This window comes from Oncorhynchus tshawytscha, linkage group LG28 (assembly GCF_018296145.1).
Source record: "Oncorhynchus tshawytscha isolate Ot180627B linkage group LG28, Otsh_v2.0, whole genome shotgun sequence".
NCBI classification, from domain to species: Eukaryota; Metazoa; Chordata; class Actinopteri; order Salmoniformes; family Salmonidae; genus Oncorhynchus; species Oncorhynchus tshawytscha.
The window spans coordinates 43,463,175-43,487,824 of NC_056456.1; the positions used below are offsets into that span (position 1 = coordinate 43,463,175).

At 44.1% G+C, this 24,650-nt stretch overlaps 1 protein-coding gene across 1 annotated transcript in view; it reads right to left on the reverse strand.

Moving 5' to 3' along the window:
* The window catches only part of LOC112236247 (metallophosphoesterase 1-like), a 45,012-nt gene that overhangs the window by 16,155 nt on the left and 4,207 nt on the right, over positions 1-24,650 (reverse strand). The gene's annotated exons all lie outside the window — the stretch shown is intronic.

Here is a 24,650-nt window from a genome sequence, read left to right on the forward strand (position 1 = left end):
AGACAGAGACAACACCTTGGGGTTTATACAGTAGAGAGACAACACCTTGGGGTTTATACAGTAGAGAGACAACACCTTGGGGTTTATACAGTAGAGAGACACCTTGGGGTTTATACAGTAGAGAGAGACAACACCTTGGGGTTTATACAGTAGAGAGACAACACCTTGGGGTTTATACAGTAGAGAGACACCTTGGGGTTTATACAGTAGAGAGACACACCTTGGGGTTTATACAGTAGAGACAGAGACAACACCTTGGGGTTTATACAGTAGAGAGACAACACCTTGGGGTTTATACAGTAGAGAGACACCTTGGGGTTTATACAGTAGAGACACCTTGGGGTTTATACAGTAGAGAGACAGAGACAACACCTTGGGGTTTATACAGTAGAGACAGAGACAACACCTTGGGGTTTATACAGTAGAGAGACAACACCTTGGGGTTTATACAGTAGAGAGACAACACCTTGGGGTTTATACAGTAGAGACAGAGACAACACCTTGGGGTTTATACAGTAGAGGGTTTATACAACACCTTGGGGTTTATACAGTAGAGAGACACCTTGATACAGGGAGACAACACCTTGGGGTTTATACAGTAGAGAGACAGAGACAACACCTTGGGGTTTATACAGTAGAGAGACAACACCTTGGGGTTTATACAGTAGAGAGACAGAGACAACACCTTGGGGTTTATACAGTAGAGAGACAGAGACAACACCTTGGGGTTTATACAGTAGAGAGACACCTTGGGGTTTATACAGTAGAGAGACACCTTGGGGTTTATACAGTAGAGAGACACCTTGGGGTTTATACAGTAGAGAGACACCTTGGGGTTTATACAGTAGAGAGACACCTTGGGGTTTATACAGTAGAGAGACACCTTGGGGTTTATACAGTAGAGAGACACCTTGGGGTTTATACAGTAGAGACACCTTGGGGTTTATACAGTAGAGAGACAGAGACAACACCTTGGGGTTTATACAGTAGAGAGACAACACCTTGGGGTTTATACAGTAGAGAGACAGAGACAACACCTTGGGGTTTATACAGTAGAGAGACAGAGACAACACCTTGGGGTTTATACAGTAGAGAGACACACTTGGGGTTTATACAGTAGAGAGACAGAGACAACACCTTGGGGTTTATACAGTAGAGAGACAACACCTTGGGGTTTATACAGTAGAGAGACAGAGAAAACACCTTGGGTTTATACAGTAGAGAGACAGAGACAACACCTTGGGGTTTATACAGTAGAGAGACACCTTGGGGTTTATACAGTAGAGAGACACCTTGGGGTTTATACAGTAGAGAGACACCTTGGGGTTTATACAGTAGAGAGACACCTTGGGGTTTATACAGTAGAGAGACAACACCTTGGGGTTTATACAGTAGAGAGACAGAGACAACACCTTGGGGTTTATACAGTAGAGAGACACCTTGGGGTTTATACAGTAGAGAGACACCTTGAGGTTTATACAGTAGAGAGACACCTTGGGGTTTATACAGTAGAGAGACACCTTGGGGTTTATACAGTAGAGAGACACCTTGGGGTTTATACAGTAGAGAGACACCTTGGGGTTTATACAGTAGAGAGACACCTTGGGGTTTATACAGTAGAGAGACACCTTGGGGTTTATACAGTAGAGAGACACCTTGGGGTTTATACAGTAGAGAGACACCTTGGGGTTTATACAGTAGAGAGACACACCTTGGGGTTTATACAGTAGAGAGACAACACCTTGGGGTTTAGTAGAGAGACACCTTGGGGTTTATACAGTAGAGACAGACAACACTTGGGGTTTATACAGTAGAGAGACAGAGACAACACCTTGGGGTTTATACAGTAGAGAGACAACACCTTGGGGTTTATACAGTAGAGAGACACCTTGGGGTTTATACAGTAGAGAGACACCTTGGGGTTTATACAGTAGAGAGACACAACACCTTGGGGTTTATACAGTAGAGAGACACACTTGGGGTTTATACAGTAGAGAGACAACACCTTGGGGTTTATACAGTAGAGAGACAGAGACAACACCTTGGGGTTTATACAGTAGAGAGACAACACCTTGGGGTTTATACAGTAGAGAGACAGAGACAACACCTTGGGGTTTATACAGTAGAGAGACAGACAACACCTTGGGGTTTATACAGTAGAGAGACAGACAACACCTTGGGGTTTATACAGTAGAGAGACAGAGACAACACCTTGGGGTTTATACAGTAGAGAGACAGAGACAACACCTTGGGGTTTATACAGTAGAGAGACAACACCTTGGGGTTTATACAGTAGAGAGACAGACAACACCTTGGGGTTTATACAGTAGAGAGACAGAGAGTAGAACACCTTGGGGTTTATACAGTAGAGAGACAACACCTTGGGGTTTATACAGTAGAGAGACACAACACCTTGGGGTTTATACAGTAGAGAGACAGAGACAACACCTTGGGGTTTATACAGTAGAGAGACAGAGACAACACCTTGGGGTTTATACAGTAGAGAGACAACACCTTGGGGTTTATACAGTAGAGAGACAGAGACAACACCTTGGGGTTTATACAGTAGAGAGACAACACCTTGGGGTTTATACAGTAGAGAGACAGACAACACCTGGGGTTTATACAGTAGAGAGACAGACAACACCTTGGGGTTTATACAGTAGAGAGACAGACACACCTTGGGGTTTATACAGTAGAGAGACAGAGACAACACCTTGGGGTTTATACAGTAGAGAGACACCACCTTGGGGTTTATACAGTAGAGAGACACCTTGGGGTTTATACAGTAGAGAGACACCTTGGGGTTTATACAGTAGAGAGACAGAGACAACACCTTGGGGTTTATACAGTAGAGAGACAGGGGTTTACAGTAGAGAGACAACACCTTGGGGTTTATACAGTAGAGAGACAGAGACAACACCTTGGGGTTTATACAGTAGAGAGACAGAGACAACACCTTGGGGTTTATACAGTAGAGAGACAGAGACAACACCTTGGGGTTTATACAGTAGAGAGACAGAGACAACACCTTGGGGTTTATACAGTAGAGAGACAGAGACAACACCTTGGGGTTTATACAGTAGACAGAGACAACACCTTGGGGTTTATACAGTAGAGAGACACCTTGGGGTTTATACACCTTGGGGTTTATACAGTAGAGAGACACCTTGGGGTTTATACAGAGACAGACACCTTGGGGTTTATACAGTAGAGAGACAACACCTTGGGGTTTATACAGTAGAGAGACACCTTGGGGTTTATACAGTAGAGAGACACCTTGGGGTTTATACAGTAGAGAGACACCTTGGGGTTTATACAGTAGAGAGACACACTTGGGGTTTATACAGTAGAGAGACAGAGACAACTTGGGGTTTATACAGTAGAGAGACACCTTGAGGTTTATACAACACCTTGGGGTTTATACAGTAGAGAGACACACCTTGGGGTTTATACAGTAGAGAGACACCTTGGGGTTTATACAGTAGAGAGACACCTTGGGGTTTATACAGTAGAGAGACAACACCTTGGGGTTTATACAGTAGAGAGACAACACCTTGGGGTTTATACAGTAGAGAGACAACACCTTGGGGTTTATACAGTAGAGAGACAACACCTTGGGGTTTATACAGTAGAGAGACAGAGACAACACCTTAGGGTTTATACAGTAGAGAGACAGAGACAACACCTTGGGGTTTATACAGTAGAGAGACAACACCTTGGGGTTTATACAGTAGAGACAGAGACAACACCTTGGGGTTTATACAGTAGAGAGACAGAGACAACACCTTGGGGTTTATACAGTAGAGAGACAGAGACAACACCTTGGGGTTTATACAGTAGAGAGACACCTTGGGGTTTATACAGTAGAGACAGACACCTTGGGGTTTATACAGTAGAGAGACACCTTGGGGTTTATACAGTAGAGAGACAGAGACAACACCTTGGGGTTTATACAGTAGAGAGACACCTTGGGGTTTATACAGTAGAGAGACAGAGACAACACCTTGGGGTTTATACAGTAGAGAGACAACACCTTGGGGTTTATACAGTAGAGAGACAACACCTTGGGGTTTATACAGTAGAGAGACAGAGACAACACCTTGGGGTTTATACAGTAGAGAGACAGACAACACCTTGGGGTTTATACAGTAGAGAGACAGACCAACACCTTGGGGTTTATACAGTAGAGAGACAGAGACAACACCTTGGGGTTTATACAGTAGAGAGACAGACAACACCTGGGGGTTTATACAGTAGAGAGACACCTTGGGGTTTATACAGTAGAGAGACAGAGACAACACCTTGGGGTTTATACAGTAGAGAGACAACACCTTGGGGTTTATACAGTAGAGAGACAGAGACAACACCTTGGGGTTTATACAGTAGAGAGACACCTTGGGGTTTAGACAGTAGAGACACACCTTGGGGTTTATACAGTAGAGAGACACCTTGGGGTTTATACAGTAGAGAGACACTTGGGGTTTATACAGTAGAGAGACACCTTGGGGTTTATACAGTAGAGAGACACCTTGGGGTTTATACAGTAGAGAGACACCTTGGGGTTTACAGTAGAGACACCTTGGGGTTTATACAGTAGAGAGACAACACCTTGGGGTTTATACAGTAGAGAGACAACACCTTGGGGTTTATACAGAGAGACAACACCTTGGGGTTTATACAGTAGAGAGACAGAGACAACACCTTGGGGTTTATACAGTAGAGAGACAGAGACAACACCTTGGGGTTTATACAGTAGAGAGACAGAGACAACACCTTGGGGTTTATACAGTAGAGAGACAGAGACAACACCTTGGGGTTTATACAGTAGAGAGACAACACCTTGGGGTTTATACAGTAGAGAGACACAACACCTTGGGGTTTATACAGTAGAGAGACAGACAACACCTTGGGGTTTATACAGTAGAGACACCTTGGGGTTTATACAGTAGAGAGACAGACACAACACCTTGGGGTTTATACAGTAGAGAGATACAGTAGAGACAGACACACTTGGGGTTTATACAGTAGAGAGACACACCTTGGGGTTTATACAGTAGAGAGACAGAGACAACACCTTGGGGTTTATACAGTAGAGAGACAACACCTTGGGGTTTATACAGTAGAGAGACACCTTGGGGTTTATACAGTAGAGACACCTTGGGGTTTATACAGTAGAGAGACACCTTGGGGTTTATACAGTAGAGAGACACCACCTTGGGGTTTATACAGTAGAGAGACACCTTGGGGTTTATACAGTAGAGAGACACCTTGGGGTTTATACAGTAGAGAGACAACACCTTGGGGTTTATACAGTAGAGAGACAGAGGTTTACAGTACACCTTGGGGTTTATACAGTAGAGAGACACCTTGGGGTTTATACAGTAGAGACAGACAACACCTTGGGGTTTATACAGTAGAGAGACAACACCTTGGGGTTTATACAGTAGAGACAACACCTTAGGGTTTATACAGTAGAGAGACAGACACCTTAGGGTTTATACAGTAGAGAGACAGAGACAACACCTTGGGGTTTATACAGTAGAGAGACAGAGACAACACCTTGGGGTTTATACAGTAGAGAGACAACACCTTGGGGTTTATACAGTAGAGAGACAGACACCTTGGGGTTTATACAGTAGAGAGACAGAGAAAACACCTTAGGGTTTATACAGTAGAGAGACAGAGACAACACCTTGGGGTTTATACAGTAGAGAGACACCTTGGGGTTTATACAGTAGAGAGACACCTTGGGGTTTATACAGTAGAGAGACACCTTGGGGTTTATACAGTAGAGAGACAGACACCTTGGGGTTTATACAGTAGAGAGACACCACCTTGGGGTTTATACAGTAGAGAGACAGAGACAACACCTTGGGGTTTATACAGTAGAGAGACAACACCTTGGGGTTTATACAGTAGAGAGACACCTTGGGGTTTATACAGTAGAGAGACAGAGACAACACCTTGGGGTTTATACAGTAGAGAGACAGAGACAACACCTTGGGGTTTATACAGTAGAGAGACACCTTGGGGTTTATACAGTAGAGAGACAGAGACAACACCTTGGGGTTTATACAGTAGAGAGACAGAGACAACACCTTGGGGTTTATACAGTAGAGAGACACCTTGGGGTTTATACAGTAGAGAGACAGAGACAACACCTTGGGGTTTATACAGTAGAGAGACAACACCTTGGGGTTTATACAGTAGAGAGACAGAGACAACACCTTGGGGTTTATACAGTAGAGAGACACACCTTGGGGTTTATACAGTAGAGAGACACCTTGGGGTTTATACAGTAGAGAGACACCTTGGGGTTTATACAGTAGAGAGACAGATACACACCTTGGGGTTTATACAGTAGAGACAACACCTTGGGGTTTATACAGTAGAGAGACACCTTGGGGTTTATACACAACACCTGGGGTTTATACAGTAGAGAGACAACACCTTGGGGTTTATACAGTAGAGAGACAACACCTTGGGGTTTATACAGACAACACCTTGGGGTTTATACAGTAGAGAGACAGACAACACCTTGGGGTTTATACAGTAGAGAGACAGAGACAACACCTTGGGGTTTATACAGTAGAGAGACAGACACCTTGGGGTTTATACAGTAGAGAGACAGACAACACCTTGGGGTTTATACAGTAGAGAGACAACACCTTGGGGTTTATACAGTAGAGACACACCTTGGGGTTTATACAGTAGAAGACAACACCTTGGGGTTTATACAGTAGAGAGACAGACAACACCTTGGGGTTTATACAGTAGAGAGACAGACAACACCTTGGGGTTTATACAGTAGAGAGACAGAGACAACACCTTGGGGTTTATACAGTAGAGAGACACCACCTTGGGGTTTATACAGTAGAGAGACACCACCTTGGGGTTTATACAGTAGAGAGACAACACCTTGGGGTTTATACAGTAGAGACAGAGACAACACCTTGGGGTTTATACAGTAGAGAGACAGAGACAACACCTTGGGGTTTATACAGTAGAGAGACAACACCTTGGGGTTTATACAGTAGAGAGACAACACCTTGGGGTTTATACAGTAGAGAGAGAGACACCCTTGGGGTTTATACAGTAGAGAGACAGAGACAACACCTTGGGGTTTATACAGTAGAGAGACACCACCTTGGGGTTTATACAGTAGAGAGACAACACCTTGGGGTTTATACAGTAGAGAGACAGAGACAACACCTTGGGGTTTATACAGTAGAGAGACAGAGACAACACCTTGGGGTTTATACAGTAGAGAGACAACACCTTGGGGTTTATACAGTAGAGAGACACAACACCTTGGGGTTTATACAGTAGAGAGACAACACCTTGGGGTTTATACAGTAGAGAGACAGACACACCTTGGGGTTTATACAGTAGAGAGACAACACCTTGGGGTTTATACAGTAGAGAGACACACCTTGGGGTTTATACAGTAGAGAGACAACACCTTGGGGTTTATACAGTAGAGAGACAGAGACAACACCTTGGGGTTTATACAGTAGAGAGACAGACAACACCTTGGGGTTTATACAGTAGACACAACACCTTGGGGTTTATACAGTAGAGAGACAGACAACACCTTGGGGTTTATACAGTAGAGAGACAGAGACAACACCTTGGGGTTTATACAGTAGAGAGACAGAGACACACCTTGGGGTTTATACAGTAGAGAGACACCACCTTGGGGTTTATACAGTAGAGAGACAACACCTTGGGGTTTATACAGTAGAGAGACAGAGACAACACCTTGGGGTTTATACAGTAGAGAGACAACACCTTGGGGTTTATACAGTAGAGAGACAGACAACACCTTGGGGTTTATACAGTAGAGAGACAACACCTTGGGGTTTATACAGTAGAGAGACAGAGACAACACCTTGGGGTTTATACAGTAGAGACAACACCTTGGGGTTTATACAGTAGAGAGAGACAACACCTTGGGGTTTATACAGTAGAGAGACAGACAACACCTTGGGGTTTATACAGTAGAGAGACACCACCTTGGGGTTTATACAGTAGAGAGACAGAGACAACACCTTGGGGTTTATACAGTAGAGAGACACACCTTGGGGTTTATACAGTAGAGAGACAGAGACAACACCTTGGGGTTTATACAGTAGAGAGACACCTTGGGGTTTATACAGTAGAGAGACACACCTTGGGGTTTATACAGTAGAGAGACAACACCTTGGGGTTTATACAGTAGAGAGACAAGACCTTGGGGTTTATACAGTAGAGACACCTTGGGGTTTATACAGTAGACAGAGACAACACCTTGGGGTTTATACAGTAGAGAGACAGAGACAACAGTAGAGAGACACCTTGGGGTTTATACAGTAGAGAGACAGAGACAACACCTTGGGGTTTATACAGTAGAGACAGAGACAACACCTTGGGGTTTATACAGTAGAGAGACAACACCTTGGGGTTTATACAGTAGAGAGACACCTTGGGGTTTATACAGTAGAGAGACACACCTTGGGGTTTATACAGTAGAGAGACAGACAACACCTTGGGGTTTATACAGTAGAGAGACAGAGACAACACCTTGGGGTTTATACAGTAGAGAGACAGAGACAACACCTTGGGGTTTATACAGTAGAGAGACAACACACCTTGGGGTTTATACAGTAGAGAGACACCCTTGGGGTTTATACAGTAGAGAGACACCTTGGGGTTTATACAGTAGAGAGACAGAGACAACACCTTGGGGTTTATACAGTAGAGAGAGGGGTTTATACAGTAGAGAGACAACACCTTGGGGTTTATACAGAGAGACACCTTGGGGTTTATACAGTAGAGAGACAGAGACAACACCTTGGGGTTTATACAGTAGAGAGACACCTTGGGGTTTATACAGTAGAGAGACAGAGAAAGAGACACCTTGGGGTTTATACAGTAGAGAGACAACACCTTGGGGTTTATACAGTAGAGAGACAGAGACAACACCTTGGGGTTTATACAGTAGAGAGACAGAGACAACACCTTGGGGTTTATACAGTAGAGAGACACCTTGGGACACACCTTGGGGTTTATACAGTAGAGAGACAGAGACAACACCTTGGGGTTTATACAGTAGAGAGACAGAGACAACACCTTGGGGTTTATACAGTAGAGAGACACACCTTGGGGTTTATACAGTAGAGAGACACCTTGGGGTTTATACAGTAGAGAGACACCTTGGGGTTTATACAGTAGAGAGACACCTTGGGGTTTATACAGTAGAGAGACAACACCTTGGGGTTTATAGAGAGACAGTAGAGAGAGACAACACCTTGGGGTTTATACAGTAGAGACAGAGACAACACCTTGGGGTTTATACAGTAGAGAGACACACTTGGGGTTTATACAGTAGAGACACCTTGGGGTTTATACAGTAGAGAGACACCTTGGGGTTTACAGTACACCTTGGGGTTTATACAGTAGAGAGACAGTAGAGAACACCTTGGGGTTTATACAGTAGAGAGACACCTTGATACAGTAGAGAGACACCTTGGGGTTTATACAGTAGAGAGACACCTTGGGGTTTATACAGTAGAGAGACAGACAACACCTTGGGGTTTATACAGTAGAGAGACACACACTTGGGGTTTATACAGTAGAGAGACAACACCTTGGGGTTTATACAGTAGAGAGACAGAGACAACACCTTGGGGTTTATACAGTAGAGAGACAACACCTTGGGGTTTATACAGTAGAGAGACAGAGACAACACCTTGGGGTTTATACAGTAGAGAGACAGACAACACCTTGGGGTTTATACAGTAGAGAGACAGAGACAACACCTTGGGGTTTATACAGTAGAGAGACAGAGACAACACCTTGGGGTTTATACAGTAGAGAGACAGAGACAACACCTTGGGGTTTATACAGTAGAGAGACACAACTTGGGGTTTATACAGTAGAGACAGAGACAACACCTTGGGGTTTATACAGTAGAGAGACAACACCTTGGGGTTTATACAGTAGAGAGACAACACCTTGGGGTTTATACAGTAGAGAGACAGAGACAACACCTTGGGGTTTATACAGTAGAGAGACAGAGACAACACCTTGGGGTTTATACAGTAGAGAGACAACACCTTGGGGTTTATACAGTAGAGAGACAGAGACAACACCTTGGGGTTTATACAGTAGAGAGACAACACCTTGGGGTTTATACAGTAGAGAGACACCAACACCTTGGGGTTTATACAGTAGAGAGACAGACAACACCTTGGGGTTTATACAGTAGAGAGACAGACAACACCTTGGGGTTTATACAGTAGAGAGACAGACAACACCTTGGGGTTTATACAGTAGAGAGACAGAGACAACACCTTGGGGTTTATACAGTAGAGAGACACCACCTTGGGGTTTATACAGTAGAGAGACACCTTGGGGTTTATACAGTAGAGAGACACCTTGGGGTTTATACAGTAGAGAGACAGAGACACACTTGGGGTTTATACAGTAGAGAGACACCACCTTGGGGTTTATACAGTAGAGAGACACACCTTGGGGTTTATACAGTAGAGAGACAGACAACACCTTGGGGTTTATACAGTAGAGAGACAGAGACAACACCTTGGGGTTTATACAGTAGAGAGACACCTTGGGGTTTATACAGTAGAGAGACAGAGACAACACCTTGGGGTTTATACAGTAGAGACAACACAACACCTTGGGGTTTATACAGTAGAGAGACACATACAGTAGAGAGACACACCTTGGGGTTTATACAGTAGAGAGACAGAGACAACACCTTGGGGTTTATACAGTAGAGAGACACACTTGGGGTTTATACAGTAGAGAGACACCTTGGGGTTTATACAGTAGAGAGACACCTTGGGGTTTATACAGTAGAGAGACACCTTGGGGTTTATACAGTAGAGACACCTTGGGGTTTATACAGTAGAGAGACACCTTGGGGTTTATACAGTAGAGAGACACCTTGGGGTTTATACAGTAGAGAGACACCTTGGGGTTTATACAGTAGAGAGACACCTTGGGGTTTATACAGTAGAGAGACACCTTGGGGTTTATACAGTAGAGAGACACCTTGGGGTTTATACAGTAGAGAGACACCTTGGGGTTTATACAAGAGACACCTTGGGGTTTATACAGTAGAGACAACACCTTGGGGTTTATACAGTAGAGAGACAACAACACCTTGGGGTTTATACAGTAGAGAGACAACACCTTAGGGTTTATACAGTAGAGAGACACACCTTGGGGTTTATACAGTAGAGAGACAGAGACAACACCTTGGGGTTTATACAGTAGAGAGACAGAGACAACACCTTGGGGTTTATACAGTAGAGAGACAACACCTTGGGGTTTATACAGTAGAGAGACAGAGACAACACCTTGGGGTTTATACAGTAGAGAGACAGAGACAACACCTTAGGGTTTATACAGTAGAGAGACAGAGACAACACCTTGGGGTTTATACAGTAGAGAGACACCTTGGGGTTTATACAGTAGAGAGACACCTTGGGGTTTATACAGTAGAGAGACACCTTGGGGTTTATACAGTAGAGAGACAGAGACAAAACCTTGGGGTTTATACAGTAGAGAGACACCTTGGGGTTTATACAGTAGAGAGACAGAGACAACACCTTGGGGTTTATACAGTAGAGAGACAACACCTTGGGGTTTATACAGTAGAGAGACACCTTGGGGTTTATACAGTAGAGAGACAGAGACAACACCTTGGGGTTTATACAGTAGAGAGACAGAGACAACACCTTGGGGTTTATACAGTAGAGAGACAGACACAACACCTTGGGGTTTATACAGTAGAGAGACAGAGACAACACCTTGGGGTTTATACAGTAGAGAGACAGAGACAACACCTGGGGTTTATACAGTAGAGAGACACCTTGGGGTTTATACAGTAGAGAGACAGAGACAACACCTTGGGGTTTATACAGTAGAGAGACAACACCTTGGGGTTTATACAGTAGAGAGACACCTTGGGGTTTATACAGTAGAGAGACAGAGACAACACCTTGGGTTTATACAGTAGAGAGACAACACCTTGGGGTTTATACAGTAGAGAGACAGAGACAACACCTTGGGGTTTATACAGTAGAGAGACACCTTGGGGTTTATACAGTAGAGAGACACCTTGGGGTTTATACAGTAGAGAGACACCTTGGGGTTTATACAGTAGAGAGACACCTTGGGGTTTATACAGTAGACACCTTGGGGTTTATACAGTAGAGAGACACCTTGGGGTTTATACAGTAGAGACACCTTGGGGTTTATACAGTAGAGAGACACCTTGGGGTTTATACAGTAGAGAGACACACTTGGGGTTTATACAGTAGAGAGACAACACCTTGGGGTTTATACAGTAGAGAGACAACAACCTTGGGGTTTATACAGTAGAGACAGAGACAACACCTTGGGGTTTATACAGTAGAGAGACAGAGACAACACTTGGGGTTTATACAGTAGAGAGACAGAGACAACACCTTGGGGTTTATACAGTAGAGAGACAGAGACAACACCTTGGGGTTTATACAGTAGAGAGACAACACCTTGGGGTTTATACAGTAGAGAGACACTTGGGGTTTATACAGTAGAGAGACAGACACACCTTGGGGTTTATACAGTAGAGAGACAGACAACACCTTGGGGTTTATACAGTAGAGAGACAGAGACAACACCTTGGGGTTTATACAGTAGAGAGACACCTTGGGGTTTATACAGTAGAGAGACACACCTTGGGGTTTATACAGTAGAGACACCTTGGGGTTTATACAGTAGAGAGACAGAGACAACACCTTGGGGTTTATACAGTAGAGAGACAACACCTTGGGGTTTATACAGTAGAGAGACAGAGACAACACCTTGGGGTTTATACAGTAGAGAGACAGAGACAACACCTTGGGGTTTATACAGTAGAGAGACAACACCTTGGGGTTTATACAGTAGAGAGACAGACAACACCTTGGGGTTTATACAGTAGAGAGACAGAGACAACACCTTGGGGTTTATACAGTAGAGAGACAGACAACACCTTGGGGTTTATACAGTAGAGAGACAACACCTTGGGGTTTATACAGTAGAGAGACAACACCTTGGGGTTTATACAGTAGAGAGACACCTTGGGGTTTATACAGTAGAGAGACAACACCTTGGGGTTTATACAGTAGAGAGACAGACAACACCTTGGGGTTTATACAGTAGAGAGACAGAGACAACACCTTGGGGTTTATACAGTAGAGAGACAACACCTTGGGGTTTATACAGTAGAGAGACAACACCTTGGGGTTTATACAGTAGAGAGACAGACAACACCTTGGGGTTTATACAGTAGAGAGACAGAGACAACACCTTGGGGTTTATACAGTAGAGAGACACCACCTTGGGGTTTATACAGAGAGAGACAACACCTTGGGGTTTATACAGTAGAGAGACAGAGACAACACCTTGGGGTTTATACAGTAGAGAGACAGACAACACCTTGGGGTTTATACAGTAGAGAGACAACACCTTGGGGTTTATACAGTAGAGAGACAACACCTTGGGGTTTATACAGTAGAGAGACAACACCTTGGGGTTTATACAGTAGACAGACAACACCTTGGGGTTTATACAGTAGAGAGACAGACAACACCTTGGGGTTTATACAGTAGAGAGACACACCTTGGGGTTTATACAGTAGAGAGACAGACACACTTGGGGTTTATACAGTAGAGAGACAGAGACAACACCTTGGGGTTTATACAGTAGAGAGACAGACAACACCTTGGGGTTTATACAGTAGAGAGACAGACAACACCTTGGGGTTTATACAGTAGAGAGACAACACCTTGGGGTTTATACAGTAGAGAGACAGACAACACCTTGGGGTTTATACAGTAGAGAGACAGAGACAACACCTTGGGGTTTATACAGTAGAGAGACAGACCTTGGGGTTTATACAGTAGACAACACCTTGGGGTTTATACAGTAGAGAGACAGAGACAACACCTTGGGGTTTATACAGTAGAGAGACAACACCTTGGGGTTTATACAGTAGAGAGACAGAGACAACACCTTGGGGTTTATACAGTAGAGAGACACCACCTTGGGGTTTATACAGTAGAGAGACAGAGACAACACCTTGGGGTTTATACAGTAGAGAGACAGACACCACCTTGGGGTTTATACAGTAGAGAGACAACACCTTGGGGTTTATACAGTAGAGAGACAGAGACAACACCTTGGGGTTTATACAGTAGAGAGACAACACCTTGGGGTTTATACAGTAGAGAGACAGACAACACCTTGGGGTTTATACAGTAGAGAGACAGATACAACACCTTGGGGTTTATACAGTAGAGAGACAGACAACACCTTGGGGTTTATACAGTAGAGAGACAGAGACAACACCTTGGGGTTTATACAGTAGAGACACCTTGACAACACCTTGGGGTTTATACAGTAGAGAGACAGAGACAACACCTTGGGGTTTATACAGTAGAGAGACAGAGACACCTTGGGGTTTATACAGTAGAGAGACAGACCTTGGGGTTTATACAGTAGAGAGACAACACCTTGGGGTTTATACAGTAGAGAGACAAGACCTTGGGGTTTATACAGTAGAGAGACACCTTGGGGTTTATACAGTAGAGAGACAGAGACAACACCTTGGGTTTATACAGTAGAGAGACAAGACACCTTGGGGTTTATACAGTAGAGACACCTTGGGGTTTATACAGTAGAGAGACAGAGACAACACCTTGGGGTTTATACAGTAGAGAGACAGAGACAACACCTTGGGGTTTATACAGTAGAGAGACACCACCTTGGGGTTTATACAGTAGAGAGACAACACCTTGGGGTTTATACAGTAGAGAGACACCTTGGGGTTTATACAGTAGAGAGACAGAGACAACACCTTGGGGTTTATACAGTAGAGAGAGACAACACCTTGGGGTTTATACAGTAGAGAGACACCACCTTGATACAGTAGAGACAACACCTTGGGGTTTATACAGTAGAGAGACAGAGACAACACCTTGGGGTTTATACAGTAGAGAGACACCTTGGGGTTTATACAGTAGAGAGACAGAGACAACACCTTGGGGTTTATACAGTAGAGAGACAACACCTTGAGAGAGACACCTTGGGGTTTATACAGTAGAGACACCTTGGGGTTTATACAGTAGAGAGACAGAGACAACACCTTGGGGTTTATACAGTAGAGAGACACCACCTTGGGGTTTATACAGTAGAGAGACACCTTGGGGTTTATACAGTAGAGAGACACCTTGGGGTTTATACAGTAGAGAGACAGAGACAACACCTTGGGGTTTATACAGTAGAGAGACAGAGACAACACCTTGGGGTTTATACAGTAGAGAGACACCACCTTGGGGTTTATACAGTAGAGAGACAACACCTTGGGGTTTATACAGTAGAGAGACAGAGACAACACCTTGGGGTTTATACAGTAGAGAGACACCTTGGGGTTTATACAGTAGAGAGACACCTTGGGGTTTATACAGTAGAGACACCTTGGGGTTTATACAGTAGAGAGACAGAGACAACACCTTGGGGTTTATACAGTAGAGAGACACCTTGGGGTTTATACAGTAGAGAGACACCTTGGGGTTTATACAGTAGAGAGACACACCTTGGGGTTTATACAGTAGAGAGACACCTTGGGGTTTATACAGTAGAGAGACACCTTGGGGTTTATACAGTAGAGAGACACCTTGACACAGAGACACCTTGGGGTTTATACAGTAGAGAGACACCTTGGGGTTTATACAGTAGAGAGACACCTTGGGGTTTATACAGTAGAGAGACACCTTGGGGTTTATACAGTAGAGAGACAACACCTTGGGGTTTATACAGTAGAGAGACAGAGACAACACCTTGGGGTTTATACAGTAGAGAGACACCTTGGGGTTTATACAGTAGAGAGACACCTTGGGGTTTATACAGTAGAGAGGGGTTTATACAGTAGAGAGACACCTTGGGGTTTATACAGTAGAGAGACACCTTGGGGTTTATACAGTAGAGAGACACAGTAGAGAGACACCTTGGGGTTTATACAGTAGAGACACCTTGGGGTTTATACAGTAGAGAGACACCTTGGGGTTTATACAGTAGAGAGACAGAGACAACACCTTGGGGTTTATACAGTAGAGACAGACAACACCTTAGGGGTTTATACAGTAGAGAGACAGAGACAACACCTTGGGGTTTATACAGTAGAGAGACAACACCTTGGGGTTTATACAGTAGAGAGACAGAGACAACACCTTGGGGTTTATACAGTAGAGAGACAACAACCTTGGGGTTTATACAGTAGAGAGACAGAGACAACACCTTGGGGTTTATACAGTAGAGAGACAGAGACAACACCTTGGGGTTTATACAGTAGAGAGACACCTTGGGGTTTATACAGTAGAGAGACAACACCTTGGGGTTTATACAGTAGAGAGACAGAGACAACACCTTGGGGTTTATACAGTAGAGAGACACCTTGGGGTTTATACAGTAGAGAGACAGAGACAACACCTTGGGGTTTATACAGTAGAGAGACAAGACCTTGGGGTTTATACAGAGAGACACCTTGGGGTTTATACAGTAGAGAGACAGAGAGAACACCTTGGGGTTTATACAGTAGAGAGACACCTTGGGGTTTATACAGAGAGACAACACCTTGGGGTTTATACAGTAGAGAGACAGACAACACCTTGGGGTTTATACAGTAGAGAGACAGAGAGAACACCTTGGGGTTTATACAGTAGAGACAGAGACAACACCTTGGGGTTTATACAGTAGAGAGACACCTTGGGGTTTATACAGTAGAGACACACTTGGGGTTTATACAGTAGAGAGACAACACCTTGGGGTTTATACAGTAGAGAGACACCCTTGGGGTTTATACAGTAGAGAGAACACCTTGGGGTTTATACAGTAGAGAGACACACCTTGGGGTTTATACAGTAGAGACAACACCTTGGGGTTTATACAGTAGAGAGACAACACCTTGGGGTTTATACAGTAGAGAGACAGACAACACCTTGGGGTTTATACAGTAGAGAGACAACACCTTGGGGTTTATACAGTAGAGAGACAGAGACAACACCTTGGGGTTTATACAGTAGAGAGACAACACCTTGGGGTTTATACAGTAGAGAGACAGACAACACCTTGGGGTTTATACAGTAGAGAGACAGACAACACCTTGGGGTTTATACAGTAGAGAGACAGACAACACCTTGGGGTTTATACAGTAGAGAGACAGAGACAACACCTTGGGGTTTATACAGTAGAGAGACAGAGACCACCTTAGGGGTTTATACAGTAGAGAGACAACACCTTGGGGTTTATACAGTAGAGAGACAACACCTTGGGGTTTATACAGTAGAGAGACAGAGACAACACCTTGGGGTTTATACAGTAGAGAGACAGACAACACCTTGGGGTTTATACAGTAGAGAGACAACACCTTGGGGTTTATACAGTAGAGACAGAGACAACACCTTGGGGTTTATACAGTAGAGAGACAACACCTTGGGGTTTATACAGTAGAGAGACAACACCTTGGGGTTTATACAGTAGAGAGACAGACAACACCTTGGGGTTTATACAGTAGAGAGACAGACAACACCTTGGGGTTTATACAGTAGAGAGACAGACAACACCTTGGGGTTTATACAGTAGAGAGACAGAGACAACACCTTGGGGTTTATACAGTAGAGAGACACACCTTGGGGTTTATACAGTAGAGAGACACCTTGGGGTTTATACAGTAGAGAGACACCTTGGGGTTTATACAGTAGAGAGACAGAGACAACACCTTGGGGTTTATACAGTAGAGAGACACCACAGTAGAGAGACACCTTGGGGTTTATACAGTAGAGAGACAACACCTTGGGGTTTATACAGTAGAGAGACAGAGACAACACCTTGGGGTTTATACAGTAGAGAGACAGAGACAACACCTTGGGGTTTATACAGTAGAGAGACACCTTGGGGTTTATACAGTAGAGACAGAGACAACACCTTGGGGTTTATACAGTAGAGAGACAACACCTTGGGGTTTATACAGTAGAGAGACACCTTGGGGTTTATACAGTAGAACACCTTGGGGTTTATACAGTAGAGAGACAGAGACAACACCTTAGGGGTTTATACAGTAGAGAGACAACACCTTGGGGTTTATACAGTAGAGAGACACCTTGGGGTTTATACAGTAGAGAGACACCTTGGGGTTTATACAGAGAGAACACCTTGGGGTTTATACAGTAGAGAGACACCCTTGGGGTTTATACAGTAGAGAGACACCTTGGGGTTTATACAGTAGAGAGACACCTTGGGGTTTATACAGTAGAGACACCTTGGGGTTTATACAGTAGAGAGACACCTTGGGGTTTATACAGTAGAGAGACACCTTGGGGTTTATACAGTAGAGAGACACCTTGGGGTTTATACAGTAGAGAGACACCTTGGGGTTTATACAGTAGAGAGACACCTTGGGGTTTATACAGTAGAGAGACAACACCTTGGGGTTTATACAGTAGAGAGACAACACCTTGGGGTTTATACAGTAGAGAGACAACACCTTAGGGGTTTATACAGTAGAGAGACAACACCTTGGGGTTTATACAGTAGAGAGACAGAGACAACACCTTGGGGTTTATACAGTAGAGAGACAGAGACAACACCTTGGGGTTTATACAGGAGAGACAACACCTTTATACAGTAGAGAGACAGAGACAACACCTTGGGGTTTATACAGTAGAGAGACAGAGAAAACACCTTAGGGTTTATACAGTAGAGAGACAGAGACAACACCTTGGGGTTTATACAGTAGAGAGACACCTTGGGGTTTATACAGTAGAGAGACACACCTTGGGGTTTATACAGTAGAGAGACACCTTGGGGTTTATACAGTAGAGAGACAGAGACAAAACCTTGGGGTTTATACAGTAGAGAGACACCTTGGGGTTTATACAGTAGAGAGACAGAGACAACACCTTGGGGTTTATACAGTAGAGAGACAACACCTTGGGGTTTATACAGTAGAGAGACACCTTGGGGTTTATACAGTAGAGAGACAGAGACAACACCTTGGGGTTTATACAGTAGAGAGACAGAGACAACACCTTGGGGTTTATACAGTAGAGAGACAGACACAACACCTTGGGGTTTATACAGTAGAGAGACAGAGACAACACCTTGGGGTTTATACAGTAGAGAGACAGAGACAACACCCTGGGGGTTTATACAGTAGAGAGACACCTTGGGGTTTATACAGTAGAGAGACAGAGACAACACCTTGGGGTTTATACAGTAGAGACAAGACCTTGGGGTTTATACAAGAGACACCTTGGGGTTTATACAGTAGAGAGACAGAGACAACACCTTGGGGTTTATACAGTAGAGAGACAACACCTTGGGGTTTATACAGTAGAGAGACAGAGACAACACCTTGGGGTTTATACAGTAGAGAGACACCTTGGGGTTTATACAGTAGAGACACCTTGGGGTTTATACAGTAGAGAGACACCTTGGGGTTTATACAGTAGAGAGACACCTTGGGGTTTATACAGTAGAGAGACACCTTGGGGTTTATACAGTAGAGAGACACCTTGGGGTTTATACAGTAGAGAGACACCTTTTATACAGGGGTTTATACAGTAGAGAGACAACACCTTGGGGTTTATACAGTAGAGAGACAACACCTTGGGGTTTATACAGTAGAGAGACAACACCTTGGGGTTTATACAGTAGAGAGACAGAGACAACACCTTGGGGTTTATACAGTAGAGAGACAGAGACAACACCTTGGGGTTTATACAGTAGAGAGACAGAGACAACACCTTGGGGTTTATACAGTAGAGAGACAGAGACAACACCTTGGGGTTTATACAGTAGAGAGACAACACCTTGGGGTTTATACAGTAGAGAGACAACACCTTGGGGTTTATACAGTAGAGAGACAACACACCTTGGGGTTTATACAGTAGAGAGACAGACAACACCTTGGGGTTTATACAGTAGAGAGACAGACAACACCTTGGGGTTTATACAGTAGAGAGACAGACAACACCTTGGGGTTTATACAGTAGAGAGACACAACACCTTGGGGTTTATACAGTAGAGAGACACACCTTGGGGTTTATACAGTAGAGAGACAGTAGAGAGACACACTTGGGGTTTATACAGTAGAGAGACAGAGACACACCTTGGGGTTTATACAGTAGAGAGACAGAGACAACACCTTGGGGTTTATACAGTAGAGAGACAACAACACCTTGGGGTTTATACAGTAAGACAACACCTTGGGGTTTATACAGTAGAGAGACAGACAACACCTTGGGGTTTATACAGTAGAGAGACAGAGACAACACCTTGGGGTTTATACAGTAGAGAGACACCACCTTGGGGTTTATACAGTAGACAACACTTGGGGTTTATACAGTAGAGAGACAGAGACAACACCTTGGGGTTTATACAGTAGAGAGACAGAGACAACACCTTGGGGTTTATACAGTAGAGAGACAACACCTTGGGGTTTATACAGTAGACAGAGACAACACCTTGGGGTTTATACAGTAGAGAGACAACACCTTGGGGTTTATACAGTAGAGAGACAACACCTTGGGGTTTATACAGTAGAGAGACAACACCTTGGGGTTTATACAGTAGAGAGACACCTTGGGGTTTATACAGTAGAGAGACAACACCTTGGGGTTTATACAGTAGAGAGACAGAGACAACACCTTGGGGTTTATACAGTAGAGAGACAGACAACACCTTGGGGTTTATACAGTAGAGAGACAGACAACACCTTGGGGTTTATACAGTAGAGAGACAGACAACACCTTGGGGTTTATACAGTAGAGAGACAGACAACACCTTGGGGTTTATACAGTAGAGAGACAGAGACAACACCTTGGGGTTTATACAGTAGAGAGACACCACCTTGGGGTTTATACAGTAGAGAGACAACACCTTGGGGTTTATACAGTAGAGAGACAGAGACAACACCTTGGGGTTTATACAGTAGAGAGACAACACCTTGGGGTTTATACAGTAGAGAGACAGAGACAACACCTTGGGGTTTATACAGTAGAGAGACAACACCTTGGGGTTTATACAGTAGAGAGACAACACCTTGGGGTTTATACAGTAGAGAGACAGAGACAACACCTTGGGGTTTATACAGTAGAGAGACAACACCTTGGGGTTTATACAGTAGAGAGACAGAGACAACACCTTGGGGTTTATACAGTAGAGAGACAACACCTTGGGGTTTATACAGTAGAGAGACAGAGACAACACCTTGGGGTTTATACAGTAGAGAGACAACACCTTGGGGTTTATACAGTAGAGAGACAACACCTTGGGGTTTATACAGTAGAGAGACAGACAACACCTTGGGGTTTATACAGTAGAGAGACAGAGACAACACCTTAGGGTTTATACAGTAGAGAGACAGAGACAACACCTTGGGGTTTATACAGTAGAGAGACACCTTGGGGTTTATACAGTAGAGAGACAGAGACAACACATTGGGGTTTATACAGTAGAGAGACACCTTGGGGTTTATACAGTAGAGAGACAACACCTTGGGGTTTATACAGTAGAGACAACACCTTGGGGTTTATACAGTAGAGACAAGACCTTGGGGTTTATACAGTAGAGAGACACCTTGGGGTTTATACAGTAGAGAGACAGAGACAACACCTTGGGGTTTATACAGTAGAGAGACAAGACATTGGGGTTTATACAGTAGAGAGACACCTTGGGGTTTATACAGTAGAGAGACAGAGACAACACCTTGGGGTTTATACAGTAGAGAGACAGAGACAACACCTTGGGGTTTATACAGTAGAGAGACACCACCTTGGGGTTTATACAGTAGGTTTTTATACAGTAGAGAGACACCTTGGGGTTTATACAGTAGAGAGACAACACCTTGGGGTTTATACAGTAGAGAGACAGAGACAACACCTTGGGGTTTATACAGTAGAGAGACAACACCTTGGGGTTTATACAGTAGAGAGACAGAGACAACACCTTGGGGTTTATACAGTAGAGAGACACACCTTGGGGTTTATACAGTAGAGAGACAGAGACAACACCTTGGGGTTTATACAGTAGAGAGACAACACCTTGGGGTTTATACAGTAGAGAGACACCTTGGGGTTTACAAGAGAGACACCTTGGGGTTTATACAGTAGAGAGAACACCTTGGGGTTTATACAGTAGAGAGACAGAGACAACACCTTGGGGTTTATACAGTAGAGAGACACCACCTTGGGGTTTATACAGTAGAGAGACACCTTGGGGTTTATACAGTAGAGAGACAGAGACAACACCTTGGGGTTTATACAGTAGAGAGACAGAGACAACACCTTGGGGTTTATACAGTAGAGAGACACCACCTTGGGGTTTATACAGTAGAGAGACAACACCTTGGGGTTTATACAGTAGAGACAGAGACAACACCTTGGGGTTTATACAGTAGAGAGACACCTTGGGGTTTATACAGTAGAGAGACACCTTGGGGTTTATACAGAGACACACCTTGGGGTTTATACAGTAGAGAGACAGAGACAACACCTTGGGGTTTATACAGTAGAGAGACAACACCTTGGGGTTTATACAGTAGAGAGACACCTTGGGGTTTATACAGTAGAGAGACACCTTGGGGTTTATACAGTAGAGAGACACCTTGGGGTTTATACAGTAGAGACACCTTGGGGTTTATACAGTAGAGAGACACCTTGGGGTTTATACAGTAGAGAGACACCTTGGGGTTTATACAGTAGAGACACCTTGGGGTTTATACAGTAGAGAGACACCTTGGGGTTTATACAGTAGAGAGACACCTTGGGGTTTATACAGTAGAGAGACACCTTGGGGTTTATACAGTAGAGAGACACCTTGGGGTTTATACAGTAGAGAGACACCTTGGGGTTTATACAGTAGAGAGACACCTTGGGGTTTATACAGTAGAGAGACACACCTTGGGGTTTATACAGTAGAGACACCTTGGGGTTTATACAGTAGAGAGACAACACTTGGGGTTTATACAGTAGAGAGACACCTTGGGGTTTATACAGTAGAGAGAGACACCTTGGGGTTTATACAGTAGAGAGACACCTTGGGGTTTATACAGTAGAACACCTTGGGGTTTATACAGTAGAGAGACAGACAACACCTTGGGGTTTATACAGTAGAGAGACAACACCTTGGGGTTTATACAGTAGAGAGACAGAGACAACACCTTGGGTTTATACAGTAGAGAGACAGAGACAACACCTTGGGGTTTATACAGTAGAGAGACAACACCTTGGGGTTTATACAGTAGAGAGACAGAGACAACACCTTGGGGTTTTATACAGTAGAGAGACAGACAACACCTTGGGGTTTATACAGTAGAGAGACAGAGACAACACCTTGGGGTTTATACAGTAGAGAGACAGAGACAACACCTTGGGGTTTATACAGTAGAGAGACACCTTGGGGTTTATACAGTAGAGACACCTTGGGGTTTATAGAGAGACAACACCTTGTATACAGAGAGAGACAGAGACAACACCTTGGGGTTTATACAGTAGAGAGACACCTTGGGGTTTATACAGTAGAGAGACAGAGACAACACCTTGGGGTTTATACAGTAGAGAGACAACACCTTGGGGTTTATACAGTAGAGAGACACCTTGGGGTTTATACAGTAGAGAGACACCTTGGGGTTTATACACCTTGGGGTTTATACAGTAGAGAGACACCTTGGGGTTTATACAGTAGAGACAGACAACACCTTGGGGTTTATACAGTAGAGAGACAGAGACAACACCTTGGGGTTTATACAGTAGAGAGACACCTTGGGGTTTATACAGTAGAGAGACACCTTGGGGTTTATACAGTAGAGAGACACCTTGGGGTTTATACAGTAGAGAGACACCTTGGGGTTTATACAGTAGAGAGACACCTTGGGGTTTATACAGTAGAGAGACACCTTGGGGTTTATACAGTAGAGAGACACCTTGGGGTTTATACAGTAGAGACAGACAACACCTTGGGGTTTATACAGAGACAGACACACTTGGGGTTTATACAGTAGAGAGAAAACACCTTGGGGTTTATACAGTAGAGAGACAACACCTTGGGGTTTATACAGTAGAGAGACAGAGACAACACCTTGGGGTTTATACAGTAGAGAGACAACACCTTGGGGTTTATACAGTAGAGAGACAGAGACAACACCTTGGGGTTTATACAGTAGAGAGACAACACCTTGGGGTTTATACAGTAGAGAGAGACAACACCTTGGGGTTTATACAGTAGAGAGACAACACCCTTGGGGTTTATACAGAGAGAGACACCTTGGGGTTTATACAGTAGAGACAACACCTTGGGGTTTATACAGTAGAGACAACACCTTGGGGTTTATACAGTAGAGAGACAGAGACAACACCTTAGGGTTTATACAGTAGAGAGACAACACCTTGGGGTTTAAACAGTAGAGAGACAGAGACAACACCTTGGGGTTTATACAGTAGAGAGACAGACAACACCTTGGGGTTTATACAGTAGAGAGACAGAGACAACACCTTGGGGTTTATACAGTAGAGAGACAGAGACAACACCTTAGGTTTATACAGTAGAGAGACAGAGAC